The sequence below is a fragment of the Siphateles boraxobius genome, unplaced genomic scaffold (genome assembly GCF_051911475.1).
Source record: "Siphateles boraxobius isolate OS27281-9 unplaced genomic scaffold, OSU_SipBor_1 23, whole genome shotgun sequence".
Classification (NCBI taxonomy): domain Eukaryota; kingdom Metazoa; phylum Chordata; class Actinopteri; order Cypriniformes; family Leuciscidae; genus Siphateles; species Siphateles boraxobius.
This window is the reverse complement of record NW_027508844.1, coordinates 589,588-605,598: the sequence shown is the minus strand read 5'-3', so window position 1 is coordinate 605,598 and position 16,011 is coordinate 589,588. Positions and strand designations below refer to the sequence as shown.

At 41.8% G+C, this 16,011-nt stretch overlaps 17 non-coding genes across 17 annotated transcripts; 9 read left to right on the top strand and 8 right to left on the bottom strand.

The window, feature by feature from the left end:
- Positions 1 to 516: 516 nt before the first annotated feature.
- trnam-cau (transfer RNA methionine (anticodon CAU)) lies at positions 517 to 590 on the top strand. Its single transcript has one exon. It is a non-coding gene; the product is annotated as a tRNA-Met (tRNA).
- An 842-nt stretch (positions 591 to 1,432) lies between these two features.
- On the top strand, positions 1,433 to 1,506 carry trnam-cau (transfer RNA methionine (anticodon CAU)). Its single transcript has one exon. It is a non-coding gene; the product is annotated as a tRNA-Met (tRNA).
- Positions 1,507 to 2,171: 665 nt separating this feature from the next.
- Positions 2,172 to 2,254, bottom strand: trnal-cag (transfer RNA leucine (anticodon CAG)). The gene has a single exon. It is a non-coding gene; the product is annotated as a tRNA-Leu (tRNA).
- A 94-nt stretch (positions 2,255 to 2,348) lies between these two features.
- Positions 2,349 to 2,422, top strand: trnam-cau (transfer RNA methionine (anticodon CAU)). Its single transcript has one exon. It is a non-coding gene; the product is annotated as a tRNA-Met (tRNA).
- Positions 2,423 to 3,087: 665 nt separating this feature from the next.
- trnal-cag (transfer RNA leucine (anticodon CAG)) lies at positions 3,088 to 3,170 on the bottom strand. The gene has a single exon. It is a non-coding gene; the product is annotated as a tRNA-Leu (tRNA).
- A 94-nt stretch (positions 3,171 to 3,264) lies between these two features.
- Positions 3,265 to 3,338, top strand: trnam-cau (transfer RNA methionine (anticodon CAU)). Its single transcript has one exon. It is a non-coding gene; the product is annotated as a tRNA-Met (tRNA).
- Positions 3,339 to 4,003: 665 nt separating this feature from the next.
- trnal-cag (transfer RNA leucine (anticodon CAG)) lies at positions 4,004 to 4,086 on the bottom strand. The gene has a single exon. It is a non-coding gene; the product is annotated as a tRNA-Leu (tRNA).
- A 1,749-nt stretch (positions 4,087 to 5,835) lies between these two features.
- trnal-cag (transfer RNA leucine (anticodon CAG)) lies at positions 5,836 to 5,918 on the bottom strand. Its single transcript has one exon. It is a non-coding gene; the product is annotated as a tRNA-Leu (tRNA).
- Positions 5,919 to 6,928: 1,010 nt separating this feature from the next.
- On the top strand, positions 6,929 to 7,002 carry trnam-cau (transfer RNA methionine (anticodon CAU)). The gene has a single exon. It is a non-coding gene; the product is annotated as a tRNA-Met (tRNA).
- A 1,581-nt stretch (positions 7,003 to 8,583) lies between these two features.
- On the bottom strand, positions 8,584 to 8,666 carry trnal-cag (transfer RNA leucine (anticodon CAG)). Its single transcript has one exon. It is a non-coding gene; the product is annotated as a tRNA-Leu (tRNA).
- Positions 8,667 to 9,676: 1,010 nt separating this feature from the next.
- Positions 9,677 to 9,750, top strand: trnam-cau (transfer RNA methionine (anticodon CAU)). Its single transcript has one exon. It is a non-coding gene; the product is annotated as a tRNA-Met (tRNA).
- Positions 9,751 to 10,415: 665 nt separating this feature from the next.
- Positions 10,416 to 10,498, bottom strand: trnal-cag (transfer RNA leucine (anticodon CAG)). The gene has a single exon. It is a non-coding gene; the product is annotated as a tRNA-Leu (tRNA).
- A 1,010-nt stretch (positions 10,499 to 11,508) lies between these two features.
- On the top strand, positions 11,509 to 11,582 carry trnam-cau (transfer RNA methionine (anticodon CAU)). Its single transcript has one exon. It is a non-coding gene; the product is annotated as a tRNA-Met (tRNA).
- Positions 11,583 to 13,163: 1,581 nt separating this feature from the next.
- trnal-cag (transfer RNA leucine (anticodon CAG)) lies at positions 13,164 to 13,246 on the bottom strand. Its single transcript has one exon. It is a non-coding gene; the product is annotated as a tRNA-Leu (tRNA).
- A 1,010-nt stretch (positions 13,247 to 14,256) lies between these two features.
- trnam-cau (transfer RNA methionine (anticodon CAU)) lies at positions 14,257 to 14,330 on the top strand. Its single transcript has one exon. It is a non-coding gene; the product is annotated as a tRNA-Met (tRNA).
- A 666-nt stretch (positions 14,331 to 14,996) lies between these two features.
- Positions 14,997 to 15,079, bottom strand: trnal-cag (transfer RNA leucine (anticodon CAG)). The gene has a single exon. It is a non-coding gene; the product is annotated as a tRNA-Leu (tRNA).
- Positions 15,080 to 15,173: 94 nt separating this feature from the next.
- On the top strand, positions 15,174 to 15,247 carry trnam-cau (transfer RNA methionine (anticodon CAU)). Its single transcript has one exon. It is a non-coding gene; the product is annotated as a tRNA-Met (tRNA).
- The last annotated feature ends 764 nt before the right edge of the window (positions 15,248 to 16,011 follow it).

Genomic DNA, 16,011 nt, shown 5'->3' with positions numbered 1-16,011 from the left:
CCAAGATATTTCCAAGAATCCTTGCCATGAAATTCTACTACATCTTCTTCCGGTAAACATCACAACATGTTATTTCGTGAAATTCAGTTGAATCCGATTCAATCAACATGTCCATTTTTTCTGAAATGTCATGACTTGAAATTCCAAGTGCCATAGAATCCCATACATTGCACTAAAGTGTTACTTTAAAGGTCATGTACTGCAGGTCAGTGTTACTTTAATGTTTGGTTTATTCTAGCATGAACTGAATTGCAGTGCTTTGTCAACATTACTGCATTTCTTGATAAACTTGCCAGAGGGTTAAAGACTCTATCTTGGGCCCGCAGCCAAATGTCGGTTTGTCAGAAGTGGGATTCGAAACCACGCCACAAGGGGAGACTGCGTCCTGAACGCAGCGCCTTAGACCCCTCGGCAATCCTGACATGACAGCCAGTGATGAGCAGCATTTTTCCACCTACACGGAATATCAGATGATCTAGAATCTAGGGGTTAACGCTCACCTGAGTCACAGCACATGCCACGTTGGCGCAGTTAGGCAGCGCGTCAGTCTCATAATCTGAAGGTCGTGAGTTCGAGCCTCACACGGGGCAGAATGGTGCTTTTTGATACACGGGACCGTGTAAATAAAGGAGCTGCTTTCTGTATTCCCTTTTATGCCTTTGTCCATTTCTTCATATGCACTGTAATTGAAATCCAGTGTTTTTTTAAGACTAATGTTGAACAAATGCAGTAATAGTATTACTCTCATATTCATGTCATATGTGTCAGTGTTGTTACAATGTTTTGTTAAGGCTTATATCATTCTTTCATTCTAATGGCATGTCTTGTTAATGCTAATGTAATGTTTTACATGACATTCCTTGAATCTTGTGTCATGACACTCCACCCCATGCCCCCAAACCCATGACATTTCATTCCAAGATATTTCCAAGAATCCTTGCCATGAAATTCTACTACATCTTCTTCCGGTAAACATCACAACATGTTATTTCGTGAAATTCAGTTGAATCCGATTCAATCAACATGTCCATTTTTTCTGAAATGTCATGACTTGAAATTCCAAGTGCCATAGAATCCCATACATTGCACTAAAGTGTTACTTTAAAGGTCATGTACTGCAGGTCAGTGTTACTTTAATGTTTGGTTTATTCTAGCATGAACTGAATTGCAGTGCTTTGTCAACATTACTGCATTTCTTGATAAACTTGCCAGAGGGTTAAAGACTCTATCTTGGGCCCGCAGCCAAATGTCGGTTTGTCAGAAGTGGGATTCGAAACCACGCCACAAGGGGAGACTGCGTCCTGAACGCAGCGCCTTAGACCCCTCGGCAATCCTGACATGACAGCCAGTGATGAGCAGCATTTTTCCACCTACACGGAATATCAGATGATCTAGAATCTAGGGGTTAACGCTCACCTGAGTCACAGCACATGCCACGTTGGCGCAGTTAGGCAGCGCGTCAGTCTCATAATCTGAAGGTCGTGAGTTCGAGCCTCACACGGGGCAGAATGGTGCTTTTTGATACACGGGACCGTGTAAATAAAGGAGCTGCTTTCTGTATTCCCTTTTATGCCTTTGTCCATTTCTTCATATGCACTGTAATTGAAATCCAGTGTTTTTTTAAGACTAATGTTGAACAAATGCAGTAATAGTATTACTCTCATATTCATGTCATATGTGTCAGTGTTGTTACAATGTTTTGTTAAGGCTTATATCATTCTTTCATTCTAATGGCATGTCTTGTTAATGCTAATGTAATGTTTTACATGACATTCCTTGAATCTTGTGTCATGACACTCCACCCCATGCCCCCAAACCCATGACATTTCATTCCAAGATATTTCCAAGAATCCTTGCCATGAAATTCTACTACATCTTCTTCCGGTAAACATCACAACATGTTATTTCGTGAAATTCAGTTGAATCCGATTCAATCAACATGTCCATTTTTTCTGAAATGTCATGACTTGAAATTCCAAGTGCCATAGAATCCCATACATTGCACTAAAGTGTTACTTTAAAGGTCATGTACTGCAGGTCAGTGTTACTTTAATGTTTGGTTTATTCTAGCATGAACTGAATTGCAGTGCTTTGTCAACATTACTGCATTTCTTGATAAACTTGCCAGAGGGTTAAAGACTCTATCTTGGGCCCGCAGCCAAATGTCGGTTTGTCAGAAGTGGGATTCGAACCCACGCCTCCAGGGGAGACTGCGACCTGAACGCAGCGCCTTAGACCGCTCGGCCATCCTGACATGACAGCCAGTGATGAGCAGCATTTTTCCACCTACACGGAATGGCAGATGATCTAGAATCTAGGGGTTAACGCTCACCTGAGTCACAGCACATGCCACGTTGGCGCAGTTAGGCAGCGCGTCAGTCTCATAATCTGAAGGTCGTGAGTTCGAGCCTCACACGGGGCAGAATGGTGCTTTTTGATACACGGGACCGTGTAAATAAAGGAGCTGCTTTCTGTATTCCCTTTTATGCCTTTGTCCATTTCTTCATATGCACTGTAATTGAAATCCAGTGTTTTTTTAAGACTAATGTTGAACAAATGCAGTAATAGTATTACTCTCATATTCATGTCATATGTGTCAGTGTTGTTACAATGTTTTGTTAAGGCTTATATCATTCTTTCATTCTAATGGCATGTCTTGTTAATGCTAATGTAATGTTTTACATGACATTCCTTGAATCTTGTGTCATGACACTCCACCCCATGCCCCCAAACCCATGACATTTCATTCCAAGAAATTTCCAAGAATCCTTGCCATGAAATTATACTACATCTTCTTCCGGTAAACATCACAACATGTTATTTCGTGAAATTCAGTTGAATCCGATTCAATCAACATGTCCATTTTTTCTGAAATGTCATGACTTGAAATTCCAAGTGCCATAGAATCCCATACATTGCACTAAAGTGTTACTTTAAAGGTCATGTACTGCAGGTCAGTGTTACTTTAATGTTTGGTTTATTCTAGCATGAACTGAATTGCAGTGCTTTGTCAACATTACTGCATTTCTTGATAAACTTGCCAGAGGGTTAAAGACTCTATCTTGGGCCCGCAGCCAAATGTCGGTTTGTCAGAAGTGGGATTCGAACCCACGCCTCCAGGGGAGACTGCGACCTGAACGCAGCGCCTTAGACCGCTCGGCCATCCTGACATGACAGCCAGTGATGAGCAGCATTTTTCCACCTACACGGAATGGCAGATGATCTAGAATCTAGGGGTTAACGCTCACCTGAGTCACAGCACATGCCACGTTGGCGCAGTTAGGCAGCGCGTCAGTCTCATAATCTGAAGGTCGTGAGTTCGAGCCTCACACGGGGCAGAATGGTGCTTTTTGATACACGGGACCGTGTAAATAAAGGAGCTGCTTTCTGTATTCCCTTTTATGCCTTTGTCCATTTCTTCATATGCACTGTAATTGAAATCCAGTGTTTTTTTAAGACTAATGTTGAACAAATGCAGTAATAGTATTACTCTCATATTCATGTCATATGTGTCAGTGTTGTTACAATGTTTTGTTAAGGCTTATATCATTCTTTCATTCTAATGGCATGTCTTGTTAATGCTAATGTAATGTTTTACATGACATTCCTTGAATCTTGTGTCATGACACTCCACCCCATGCCCCCAAACCCATGACATTTCATTCCAAGAAATTTCCAAGAATCCTTGCCATGAAATTCTACTACATCTTCTTCCGGTAAACATCACAACATGTTATTTCGTGAAATTCAGTTGAATCCGATTCAATCAACATGTCCATTTTTTCTGAAATGTCATGACTTGAAATTCCAAGTGCCATAGAATCCCATACATTGCACTAAAGTGTTACTTTAAAGGTCATGTACTGCAGGTCAGTGTTACTTTAATGTTTGGTTTATTCTAGCATGAACTGAATTGCAGTGCTTTGTCAACATTACTGCATTTCTTGATAAACTTGCCAGAGGGTTAAAGACTCTATCTTGGGCCCGCAGCCAAATGTCGGTTTGTCAGAAGTGGGATTCGAACCCACGCCTCCAGGGGAGACTGCGACCTGAACGCAGCGCCTTAGACCGCTCGGCCATCCTGACATGACAGCCAGTGATGAGCAGCATTTTTCCACCTCCACGGAATGGCAGATGATCTAGAATCTAGGGGTTAACGCTCACCTGAGTCACAGCACATGCCACGTTGGCGCAGTTAGGCAGCGTGTCAGTCTCATAATCTGAAGGTCGTGAGTTCGAGCCTCACACGGGGCAGAATGGTGCTTTTTGATACACGGGACCGTGTAAATAAAGGAGCTGCTTTCTGTATTCCGTTTTATGCCTTTGTCCATTTCTTCATATGCACTGTAATTGAAATCCAGTGTTTTTTTAAGAGTAATGTTGAACAAATGCAGTAATAGTATTACTCTCATATTCATGTCATATGTGTCAGTGTTGTTACAATGTTTTGTTAAGGCTTATATCATTCTTTCATTCTAATGGCATGTCTTGTTAATGCTAATGTAATGTTTTACATGACATTCCTTGAATCTTGTGTCATGACACTCCACCCCATGCCCCCAAACCCATGACATTTCATTCCAATTAATTTCCAAGAATCCTTGCCATGAAATTCTACTACATCTTCTTCCGGTAAACATCACAACATGTTATTTCGTGAAATTCAGTTGAATCCGATTCAATCAACATGTCCATTTTTTCTGAAATGTCATGACTTGAAATTCCAAGTGCCATAGAATCCCATACATTGCACTAAAGTGTTACTTTAAAGGCCATGTACTGCAGGTCAGTGTTACTTTAATGTTTGGTTAATTCTAGCATGAACTGAATTGCAGTGCTTTGTCAACATTACTGCATTTCTTGATAAACTTGCCAGAGGGTTAAAGACTCTAGCTTGGGCCCGCAGCCAAATGTCGGTTTGTCAGAAGCGGGATTCGAACCCACGCCACAAGGGGAGACTGCGACCTGAACGCAGCGCCTTAGACCGCTCGGCAATCCTGACATGACAGCCAGTGATGAGCAGCATTTTTCCACCTACACGGAATAGCAGATGATCTAGAATCTAGGGGTTAACGCTCACCTGAGTCACAGCACATGCCACGTTGGCGCAGTTAGGCAGCGTGTCAGTCTCATAATCTGAAGGTCGTGAGTTCGAGCCTCACACGGGGCAGAATGGTGCTTTTTGATACACGGGACCGTGTAAATAAAGGAGCTGCTTTCTGTATTCCCTTTTATGCCTTTGTCCATTTCTTCATATGCACTGTAATTGAAATCCAGTGTTTTTTTAAGACTAATGTTGAACAAATGCAGTAATAGTATTACTCTCATATTCATGTCATATGTGTCAGTGTTGTTACAATGTTTTGTTAAGGCTTATATCATTCTTTCATTCTAATGGCATGTCTTGTTAATGCTAATGTAATGTTTTACATGACATTCCTTGAATCTTGTGTCATGACACTCCACCCCATGCCCCCAAACCCATGACATTTCATTCCAAGATATTTCCAAGAATCCTTGCCATGAAATTCTACTACATCTTCTTCCGGTAAACATCACAACATGTTATTTCGTGAAATTCAGTTGAATCCGATTCAATCAACATGTCAATTTTTTCTGAAATGTCATGACTTGAAATTCCAAGTGCCATAGAATCCCATACATTGCACTAAAGTGTTACTTTAAAGGTCATGTACTGCAGGTCAGTGTTACTTTAATGTTTGGTTTATTCTAGCATGAACTGAATTGCAGTGCTTTGTCAACATTACTGCATTTCTTGATAAACTTGCCAGAGGGTTAAAGACTCTATCTTGGGCCCGCAGCCAAATGTCGGTTTGTCAGAAGTGGGATTCGAACCCACGCCTCCAGGGGAGACTGCGACCTGAACGCAGCGCCTTAGACCGCTCGGCCATCCTGACACGACGGCCAGTGGTGAGCAGCATTTTTCCACCTACACGGAATGGCAGATGATCTAGAATCTAGGGGTCAACGCTCACCTGAGTCACAGCACATGCCACATTGGCGCAGTTAGGCAGCGCATCAGTCTCATAATCTGAAGGTCGTGAGTTCGAGCCTCACACGGGGCAGAATGGTGCTTTTTGATACACGGGACCGTGTAAATAAAGGAGCTGCTTTCTGTATTCCCTTTTATGCCTTTGTCCATTTCTTCATATGCACTGTAATTGAAATCCAGTGTTTTTTTAAGACTAATGTTGAACAAATGCAGTAATAGTATTACTCTCATATTCATGTCATATGTGTCAGTGTTGTTACAATGTTTTGTTAAGGCTTATATCATTCTTGCATTCTAATGGCATGTCTTGTTAATGCTAATGTAATGTTTTACATGACATTCCTTGAATCTTGTGTCATGACACTCCACCCCATGCCCCCAAACCCATGACATTTCATTCCAAGAAATTTCCAAGAATCCTTGCCATGAAATTCTACTGCATCTTCTTCCGGTAAACATCACAACATGTTATTTCGTGAAATTCAGTTGAATCCGATTCAATCAACATGTCCATTTTTTCTGAAATGTCATGACTTGAAATTCCAAGTGCCATAGAATCCCATACATTGCACTAAAGTGTTACTTTAAAGGCCATGTACTGCAGGTCAGTGTTACTTTAATGTTTGGTTAATTCTAGCATGAACTGAATTGCAGTGCTTTGTCAACATTACTGCATTTCTTGATAAACTTGCCAGAGGGTTAAAGACTCTAGCTTGGGCCCGCAGCCAAATGTCGGTTTGTCAGAAGTGGGATTCGAACCCACGCCACAAGGGGAGACTGCGTCCTGAACGCAGCGCCTTAGACCGCTCGGCAATCCTGACATGACGGCCAGTGGACAGCAGCATTTTTCCACCTACACGGAATAGCAGATGATCTAGAATCTAGGGGTTAACGCTCACCTGAGTCACAGCACATGCCACGTTGGCGCAGTTAGGCAGCGCGTCAGTCTCATAATCTGAAGGTCGTGAGTTCGAGCCTCACACGGGGCAGAATGGTGCTTTTTGATACACGGGACCGTGTAAATAAAGGAGCTGCTTTCTGTATTCCCTTTTATGCCTTTGTCCATTTCTTCATATGCACTGTAATTGAAATCCAGTGTTTTTTTAAGACTAATGTTGAACAAATGCAGTAATAGTATTACTCTCATATTCATGTCATATGTGTCAGTGTTGTTACAATGTTTTGTTAAGGCTTATATCATTCTTTCATTCTAATGGCATGTCTTGTTAATGCTAATGTAATGTTTTACATGACATTCCTTGAATCTTGTGTCATGACACTCCACCCCATGCCCCCAAACCCATGACATTTCATTCCAATTAATTTCCAAGAATCCTTGCCATGAAATTCTACTACATCTTCTTCCGGTAAACATCACAACATGTTATTTCGTGAAATTCAGTTGAATCCGATTCAATCAACATGTCCATTTTTTCTGAAATGTCATGACTTGAAATTCCAAGTGCCATAGAATCCCATACATTGCACTAAAGTGTTACTTTAAAGGCCATGTACTGCAGGTCAGTGTTACTTTAATGTTTGGTTAATTCTAGCATGAACTGAATTGCAGTGCTTTGTCAACATTACTGCATTTCTTGATAAACTTGCCAGAGGGTTAAAGACTCTAGCTTGGGCCCGCAGCCAAATGTCGGTTTGTCAGAAGCGGGATTCGAACCCACGCCACAAGGGGAGACTGCGACCTGAACGCAGCGCCTTAGACCGCTCGGCAATCCTGACATGACAGCCAGTGATGAGCAGCATTTTTCCACCTACACGGAATAGCAGATGATCTAGAATCTAGGGGTTAACGCTCACCTGAGTCACAGCACATGCCACGTTGGCGCAGTTAGGCAGCGTGTCAGTCTCATAATCTGAAGGTCGTGAGTTCGAGCCTCACACGGGGCAGAATGGTGCTTTTTGATACACGGGACCGTGTAAATAAAGGAGCTGCTTTCTGTATTCCCTTTTATGCCTTTGTCCATTTCTTCATATGCACTGTAATTGAAATCCAGTGTTTTTTTAAGACTAATGTTGAACAAATGCAGTAATAGTATTACTCTCATATTCATGTCATATGTGTCAGTGTTGTTACAATGTTTTGTTAAGGCTTATATCATTCTTTCATTCTAATGGCATGTCTTGTTAATGCTAATGTAATGTTTTACATGACATTCCTTGAATCTTGTGTCATGACACTCCACCCCATGCCCCCAAACCCATGACATTTCATTCCAAGATATTTCCAAGAATCCTTGCCATGAAATTCTACTACATCTTCTTCCGGTAAACATCACAACATGTTATTTCGTGAAATTCAGTTGAATCCGATTCAATCAACATGTCAATTTTTTCTGAAATGTCATGACTTGAAATTCCAAGTGCCATAGAATCCCATACATTGCACTAAAGTGTTACTTTAAAGGTCATGTACTGCAGGTCAGTGTTACTTTAATGTTTGGTTTATTCTAGCATGAACTGAATTGCAGTGCTTTGTCAACATTACTGCATTTCTTGATAAACTTGCCAGAGGGTTAAAGACTCTATCTTGGGCCCGCAGCCAAATGTCGGTTTGTCAGAAGTGGGATTCGAACCCACGCCTCCAGGGGAGACTGCGACCTGAACGCAGCGCCTTAGACCGCTCGGCCATCCTGACACGACGGCCAGTGGTGAGCAGCATTTTTCCACCTACACGGAATGGCAGATGATCTAGAATCTAGGGGTCAACGCTCACCTGAGTCACAGCACATGCCACATTGGCGCAGTTAGGCAGCGCATCAGTCTCATAATCTGAAGGTCGTGAGTTCGAGCCTCACACGGGGCAGAATGGTGCTTTTTGATACACGGGACCGTGTAAATAAAGGAGCTGCTTTCTGTATTCCCTTTTATGCCTTTGTCCATTTCTTCATATGCACTGTAATTGAAATCCAGTGTTTTTTTAAGACTAATGTTGAACAAATGCAGTAATAGTATTACTCTCATATTCATGTCATATGTGTCAGTGTTGTTACAATGTTTTGTTAAGGCTTATATCATTCTTGCATTCTAATGGCATGTCTTGTTAATGCTAATGTAATGTTTTACATGACATTCCTTGAATCTTGTGTCATGACACTCCACCCCATGCCCCCAAACCCATGACATTTCATTCCAAGAAATTTCCAAGAATCCTTGCCATGAAATTCTACTGCATCTTCTTCCGGTAAACATCACAACATGTTATTTCGTGAAATTCAGTTGAATCCGATTCAATCAACATGTCCATTTTTTCTGAAATGTCATGACTTGAAATTCCAAGTGCCATAGAATCCCATACATTGCACTAAAGTGTTACTTTAAAGGCCATGTACTGCAGGTCAGTGTTACTTTAATGTTTGGTTAATTCTAGCATGAACTGAATTGCAGTGCTTTGTCAACATTACTGCATTTCTTGATAAACTTGCCAGAGGGTTAAAGACTCTAGCTTGGGCCCGCAGCCAAATGTCGGTTTGTCAGAAGTGGGATTCGAACCCACGCCACAAGGGGAGACTGCGTCCTGAACGCAGCGCCTTAGACCGCTCGGCAATCCTGACATGACGGCCAGTGGACAGCAGCATTTTTCCACCTACACGGAATAGCAGATGATCTAGAATCTAGGGGTTAACGCTCACCTGAGTCACAGCACATGCCACGTTGGCGCAGTTAGGCAGCGCGTCAGTCTCATAATCTGAAGGTCGTGAGTTCGAGCCTCACACGGGGCAGAATGGTGCTTTTTGATACACGGGACCGTGTAAATAAAGGAGCTGCTTTCTGTATTCCCTTTTATGCCTTTGTCCATTTCTTCATATGCACTGTAATTGAAATCCAGTGTTTTTTTAAGACTAATGTTGAACAAATGCAGTAATAGTATTACTCTCATATTCATGTCATATGTGTCAGTGTTGTTACAATGTTTTGTTAAGGCTTATATCATTCTTTCATTCTAATGGCATGTCTTGTTAATGCTAATGTAATGTTTTACATGACATTCCTTGAATCTTGTGTCATGACACTCCACCCCATGCCCCCAAACCCATGACATTTCATTCCAAGATATTTCCAAGAATCCTTGCCATGAAATTCTACTACATCTTCTTCCGGTAAACATCACAACATGTTATTTCGTGAAATTCAGTTGAATCCGATTCAATCAACATGTCAATTTTTTCTGAAATGTCATGACTTGAAATTCCAAGTGCCATAGAATCCCATACATTGCACTAAAGTGTTACTTTAAAGGTCATGTACTGCAGGTCAGTGTTACTTTAATGTTTGGTTTATTCTAGCATGAACTGAATTGCAGTGCTTTGTCAACATTACTGCATTTCTTGATAAACTTGCCAGAGGGTTAAAGACTCTATCTTGGGCCCGCAGCCAAATGTCGGTTTGTCAGAAGTGGGATTCGAACCCACGCCTCCAGGGGAGACTGCGACCTGAACGCAGCGCCTTAGACCGCTCGGCCATCCTGACACGACGGCCAGTGGTGAGCAGCATTTTTCCACCTACACGGAATGGCAGATGATCTAGAATCTAGGGGTCAACGCTCACCTGAGTCACAGCACATGCCACATTGGCGCAGTTAGGCAGCGCATCAGTCTCATAATCTGAAGGTCGTGAGTTCGAGCCTCACACGGGGCAGAATGGTGCTTTTTGATACACGGGACCGTGTAAATAAAGGAGCTGCTTTCTGTATTCCCTTTTATGCCTTTGTCCATTTCTTCATATGCACTGTAATTGAAATCCAGTGTTTTTTTAAGACTAATGTTGAACAAATGCAGTAATAGTATTACTCTCATATTCATGTCATATGTGTCAGTGTTGTTACAATGTTTTGTTAAGGCTTATATCATTCTTGCATTCTAATGGCATGTCTTGTTAATGCTAATGTAATGTTTTACATGACATTCCTTGAATCTTGTGTCATGACACTCCACCCCATGCCCCCAAACCCATGACATTTCATTCCAAGAAATTTCCAAGAATCCTTGCCATGAAATTCTACTGCATCTTCTTCCGGTAAACATCACAACATGTTATTTCGTGAAATTCAGTTGAATCCGATTCAATCAACATGTCCATTTTTTCTGAAATGTCATGACTTGAAATTCCAAGTGCCATAGAATCCCATACATTGCACTAAAGTGTTACTTTAAAGGCCATGTACTGCAGGTCAGTGTTACTTTAATGTTTGGTTAATTCTAGCATGAACTGAATTGCAGTGCTTTGTCAACATTACTGCATTTCTTGATAAACTTGCCAGAGGGTTAAAGACTCTAGCTTGGGCCCGCAGCCAAATGTCGGTTTGTCAGAAGTGGGATTCGAACCCACGCCACAAGGGGAGACTGCGTCCTGAACGCAGCGCCTTAGACCGCTCGGCAATCCTGACATGACGGCCAGTGGACAGCAGCATTTTTCCACCTACACGGAATAGCAGATGATCTAGAATCTAGGGGTTAACGCTCACCTGAGTCACAGCACATGCCACGTTGGCGCAGTTAGGCAGCGCGTCAGTCTCATAATCTGAAGGTCGTGAGTTCGAGCCTCACACGGGGCAGAATGGTGCTTTTTGATACACGGGACCGTGTAAATAAAGGAGCTGCTTTCTGTATTCCCTTTTATGCCTTTGTCCATTTCTTCATATGCACTGTAATTGAAATCCAGTGTTTTTTTAAGACTAATGTTGAACAAATGCAGTAATAGTATTACTCTCATATTCATGTCATATGTGTCAGTGTTGTTACAATGTTTTGTTAAGGCTTATATCATTCTTTCATTCTAATGGCATGTCTTGTTAATGCTAATGTAATGTTTTACATGACATTCCTTGAATCTTGTGTCATGACACTCCACCCCATGCCCCCAAACCCATGACATTTCATTCCAATTAATTTCCAAGAATCCTTGCCATGAAATTCTACTACATCTTCTTCCGGTAAACATCACAACATGTTATTTCGTGAAATTCAGTTGAATCCGATTCAATCAACATGTCCATTTTTTCTGAAATGTCATGACTTGAAATTCCAAGTGCCATAGAATCCCATACATTGCACTAAAGTGTTACTTTAAAGGCCATGTACTGCAGGTCAGTGTTACTTTAATGTTTGGTTAATTCTAGCATGAACTGAATTGCAGTGCTTTGTCAACATTACTGCATTTCTTGATAAACTTGCCAGAGGGTTAAAGACTCTAGCTTGGGCCCGCAGCCAAATGTCGGTTTGTCAGAAGCGGGATTCGAACCCACGCCACAAGGGGAGACTGCGACCTGAACGCAGCGCCTTAGACCGCTCGGCAATCCTGACATGACAGCCAGTGATGAGCAGCATTTTTCCACCTACACGGAATAGCAGATGATCTAGAATCTAGGGGTTAACGCTCACCTGAGTCACAGCACATGCCACGTTGGCGCAGTTAGGCAGCGTGTCAGTCTCATAATCTGAAGGTCGTGAGTTCGAGCCTCACACGGGGCAGAATGGTGCTTTTTGATACACGGGACCGTGTAAATAAAGGAGCTGCTTTCTGTATTCCCTTTTATGCCTTTGTCCATTTCTTCATATGCACTGTAATTGAAATCCAGTGTTTTTTTAAGACTAATGTTGAACAAATGCAGTAATAGTATTACTCTCATATTCATGTCATATGTGTCAGTGTTGTTACAATGTTTTGTTAAGGCTTATATCATTCTTTCATTCTAATGGCATGTCTTGTTAATGCTAATGTAATGTTTTACATGACATTCCTTGAATCTTGTGTCATGACACTCCACCCCATGCCCCCAAACCCATGACATTTCATTCCAAGATATTTCCAAGAATCCTTGCCATGAAATTCTACTACATCTTCTTCCGGTAAACATCACAACATGTTATTTCGTGAAATTCAGTTGAATCCGATTCAATCAACATGTCAATTTTTTCTGAAATGTCATGACTTGAAATTCCAAGTGCCATAGAATCCCATACATTGCACTAAAGTGTTACTTTAAAGGTCATGTACTGCAGGTCAGTGTTACTTTAATGTTTGGTTTATTCTAGCATGAACTGAATTGCAGTGCTTTGTCAACATTACTGCATTTCTTGATAAACTTGCCAGAGGGTTAAAGACTCTATCTTGGGCCCGCAGCCAAATGTCGGTTTGTCAGAAGTGGGATTCGAACCCACGCCTCCAGGGGAGACTGCGACCTGAACGCAGCGCCTTAGACCGCTCGGCCATCCTGACACGACGGCCAGTGGTGAGCAGCATTTTTCCACCTACACGGAATGGCAGATGATCTAGAATCTAGGGGTCAACGCTCACCTGAGTCACAGCACATGCCACATTGGCGCAGTTAGGCAGCGCATCAGTCTCATAATCTGAAGGTCGTGAGTTCGAGCCTCACACGGGGCAGAATGGTGCTTTTTGATACACGGGACCGTGTAAATAAAGGAGCTGCTTTCTGTATTCCCTTTTATGCCTTTGTCCATTTCTTCATATGCACTGTAATTGAAATCCAGTGTTTTTTTAAGACTAATGTTGAACAAATGCAGTAATAGTATTACTCTCATATTCATGTCATATGTGTCAGTGTTGTTACAATGTTTTGTTAAGGCTTATATCATTCTTGCATTCTAATGGCATGTCTTGTTAATGCTAATGTAATGTTTTACATGACATTCCTTGAATCTTGTGTCATGACACTCCACCCCATGCCCCCAAACCCATGACATTTCATTCCAAGAAATTTCCAAGAATCCTTGCCATGAAATTCTACTGCATCTTCTTCCGGTAAACATCACAACATGTTATTTCGTGAAATTCAGTTGAATCCGATTCAATCAACATGTCCATTTTTTCTGAAATGTCATGACTTGAAATTCCAAGTGCCATAGAATCCCATACATTGCACTAAAGTGTTACTTTAAAGGCCATGTACTGCAGGTCAGTGTTACTTTAATGTTTGGTTAATTCTAGCATGAACTGAATTGCAGTGCTTTGTCAACATTACTGCATTTCTTGATAAACTTGCCAGAGGGTTAAAGACTCTAGCTTGGGCCCGCAGCCAAATGTCGGTTTGTCAGAAGTGGGATTCGAACCCACGCCACAAGGGGAGACTGCGTCCTGAACGCAGCGCCTTAGACCGCTCGGCAATCCTGACATGACGGCCAGTGGACAGCAGCATTTTTCCACCTACACGGAATAGCAGATGATCTAGAATCTAGGGGTTAACGCTCACCTGAGTCACAGCACATGCCACGTTGGCGCAGTTAGGCAGCGCGTCAGTCTCATAATCTGAAGGTCGTGAGTTCGAGCCTCACACGGGGCAGAATGGTGCTTTTTGATACACGGGACCGTGTAAATAAAGGAGCTGCTTTCTGTATTCCCTTTTATGCCTTTGTCCATTTCTTCATATGCACTGTAATTGAAATCCAGTGTTTTTTTAAGACTAATGTTGAACAAATGCAGTAATAGTATTACTCTCATATTCATGTCATATGTGTCAGTGTTGTTACAATGTTTTGTTAAGGCTTATATCATTCTTTCATTCTAATGGCATGTCTTGTTAATGCTAATGTAATGTTTTACATGACATTCCTTGAATCTTGTGTCATGACACTCCACCCCATGCCCCCAAACCCATGACATTTCATTCCAAGAAATTTCCAAGAATCCTTGCCATGAAATTCTACTACATCTTCTTCCGTTTAAACATCACAACATGTTATTTCGTGAAATTCAGTTGAATCCGATTCAATCAACATGTCCATTTTTTCTGAAATGTCATGACTTGAAATTCCAAGTGCCATAGAATCCCATACATTGCACTAAAGTGTTACTTTAAAGGTCATGTACTGCAGGTCAGTGTTACTTTAATGTTTGGTTTATTCTAGCATGAACTGAATTGCAGTGCTTTGTCAACATTACTGCATTTCTTGATAAACTTGCCAGAGGGTTAAAGACTCTATCTTGGGCCCGCAGCCAAATGTCGGTTTGTCAGAAGTGGGATTCGAACCCACGCCTCCAGGGGAGACTGCGACCTGAACGCAGCGCCTTAGACCGCTCGGCCATCCTGACATGACAGCCAGTGATGAGCAGCATTTTTCCACCTACACGGAATGGCAGATGATCTAGAATCTAGGGGTTAACGCTCACCTGAGTCACAGCACATGCCACGTTGGCGCAGTTAGGCAGCGCGTCAGTCTCATAATCTGAAGGTCGTGAGTTCGAGCCTCACACGGGGCAGAATGGTGCTTTTTGATACACGGGACCGTGTAAATAAAGGAGCTGCTTTCTGTATTCCCTGTTATGCCTTTTTCCATTTCTTCATATGCACTGTAATTGAAATCCAGTGTTTTTTAAGACTAATGTTGAACAAATGCAGTAATAGTATTACTCTCATATTCATGTCATATGTGTCAGTGTTGTTACAATGTTTTGTTAAGGCTTATATCATTCTTTCATTCTAATGGCATGTCTTGTTAATGCTAATGTAATGTTTTACATGACATTCCTTGAATCTTGTGTCATGACACTCCACCCCATGCCCCCAAACCCATGACATTTCATTCCAAGAAATTTCCAAGAATCCTTGCCATGAAATTCTACTACATCTTCTTCCGGTAAACATCACAACATGTTATTTCGTGAAATTCAGTTGAATCCGATTCAATCAACATGTCCATTTTTTCTGAAATGTCATGACTTGAAATTCCAAGTGCCATAGAATCCCATACATTGCACTAAAGTGTTACTTTAAAGGTCATGTACTGCAGGTCAGTGTTACTTTAATGTTTGGTTTATTCTAGCATGAACTGAATTGCAGTGCTTTGTCAACATTACTGCATTTCTTGATAAACTTGCCAGAGGGTTAAAGACTCTAGCTTGGGCCCGCAGCCAAATGTCGGTTTGTCAGAAGCGGGATTCGAACCCACGCCACAAGGGGAGACTGCGACCTGAACGCAGCGCCTTAGACCGCTCGGCAATCCTGACATGACAGCCAGTGATGA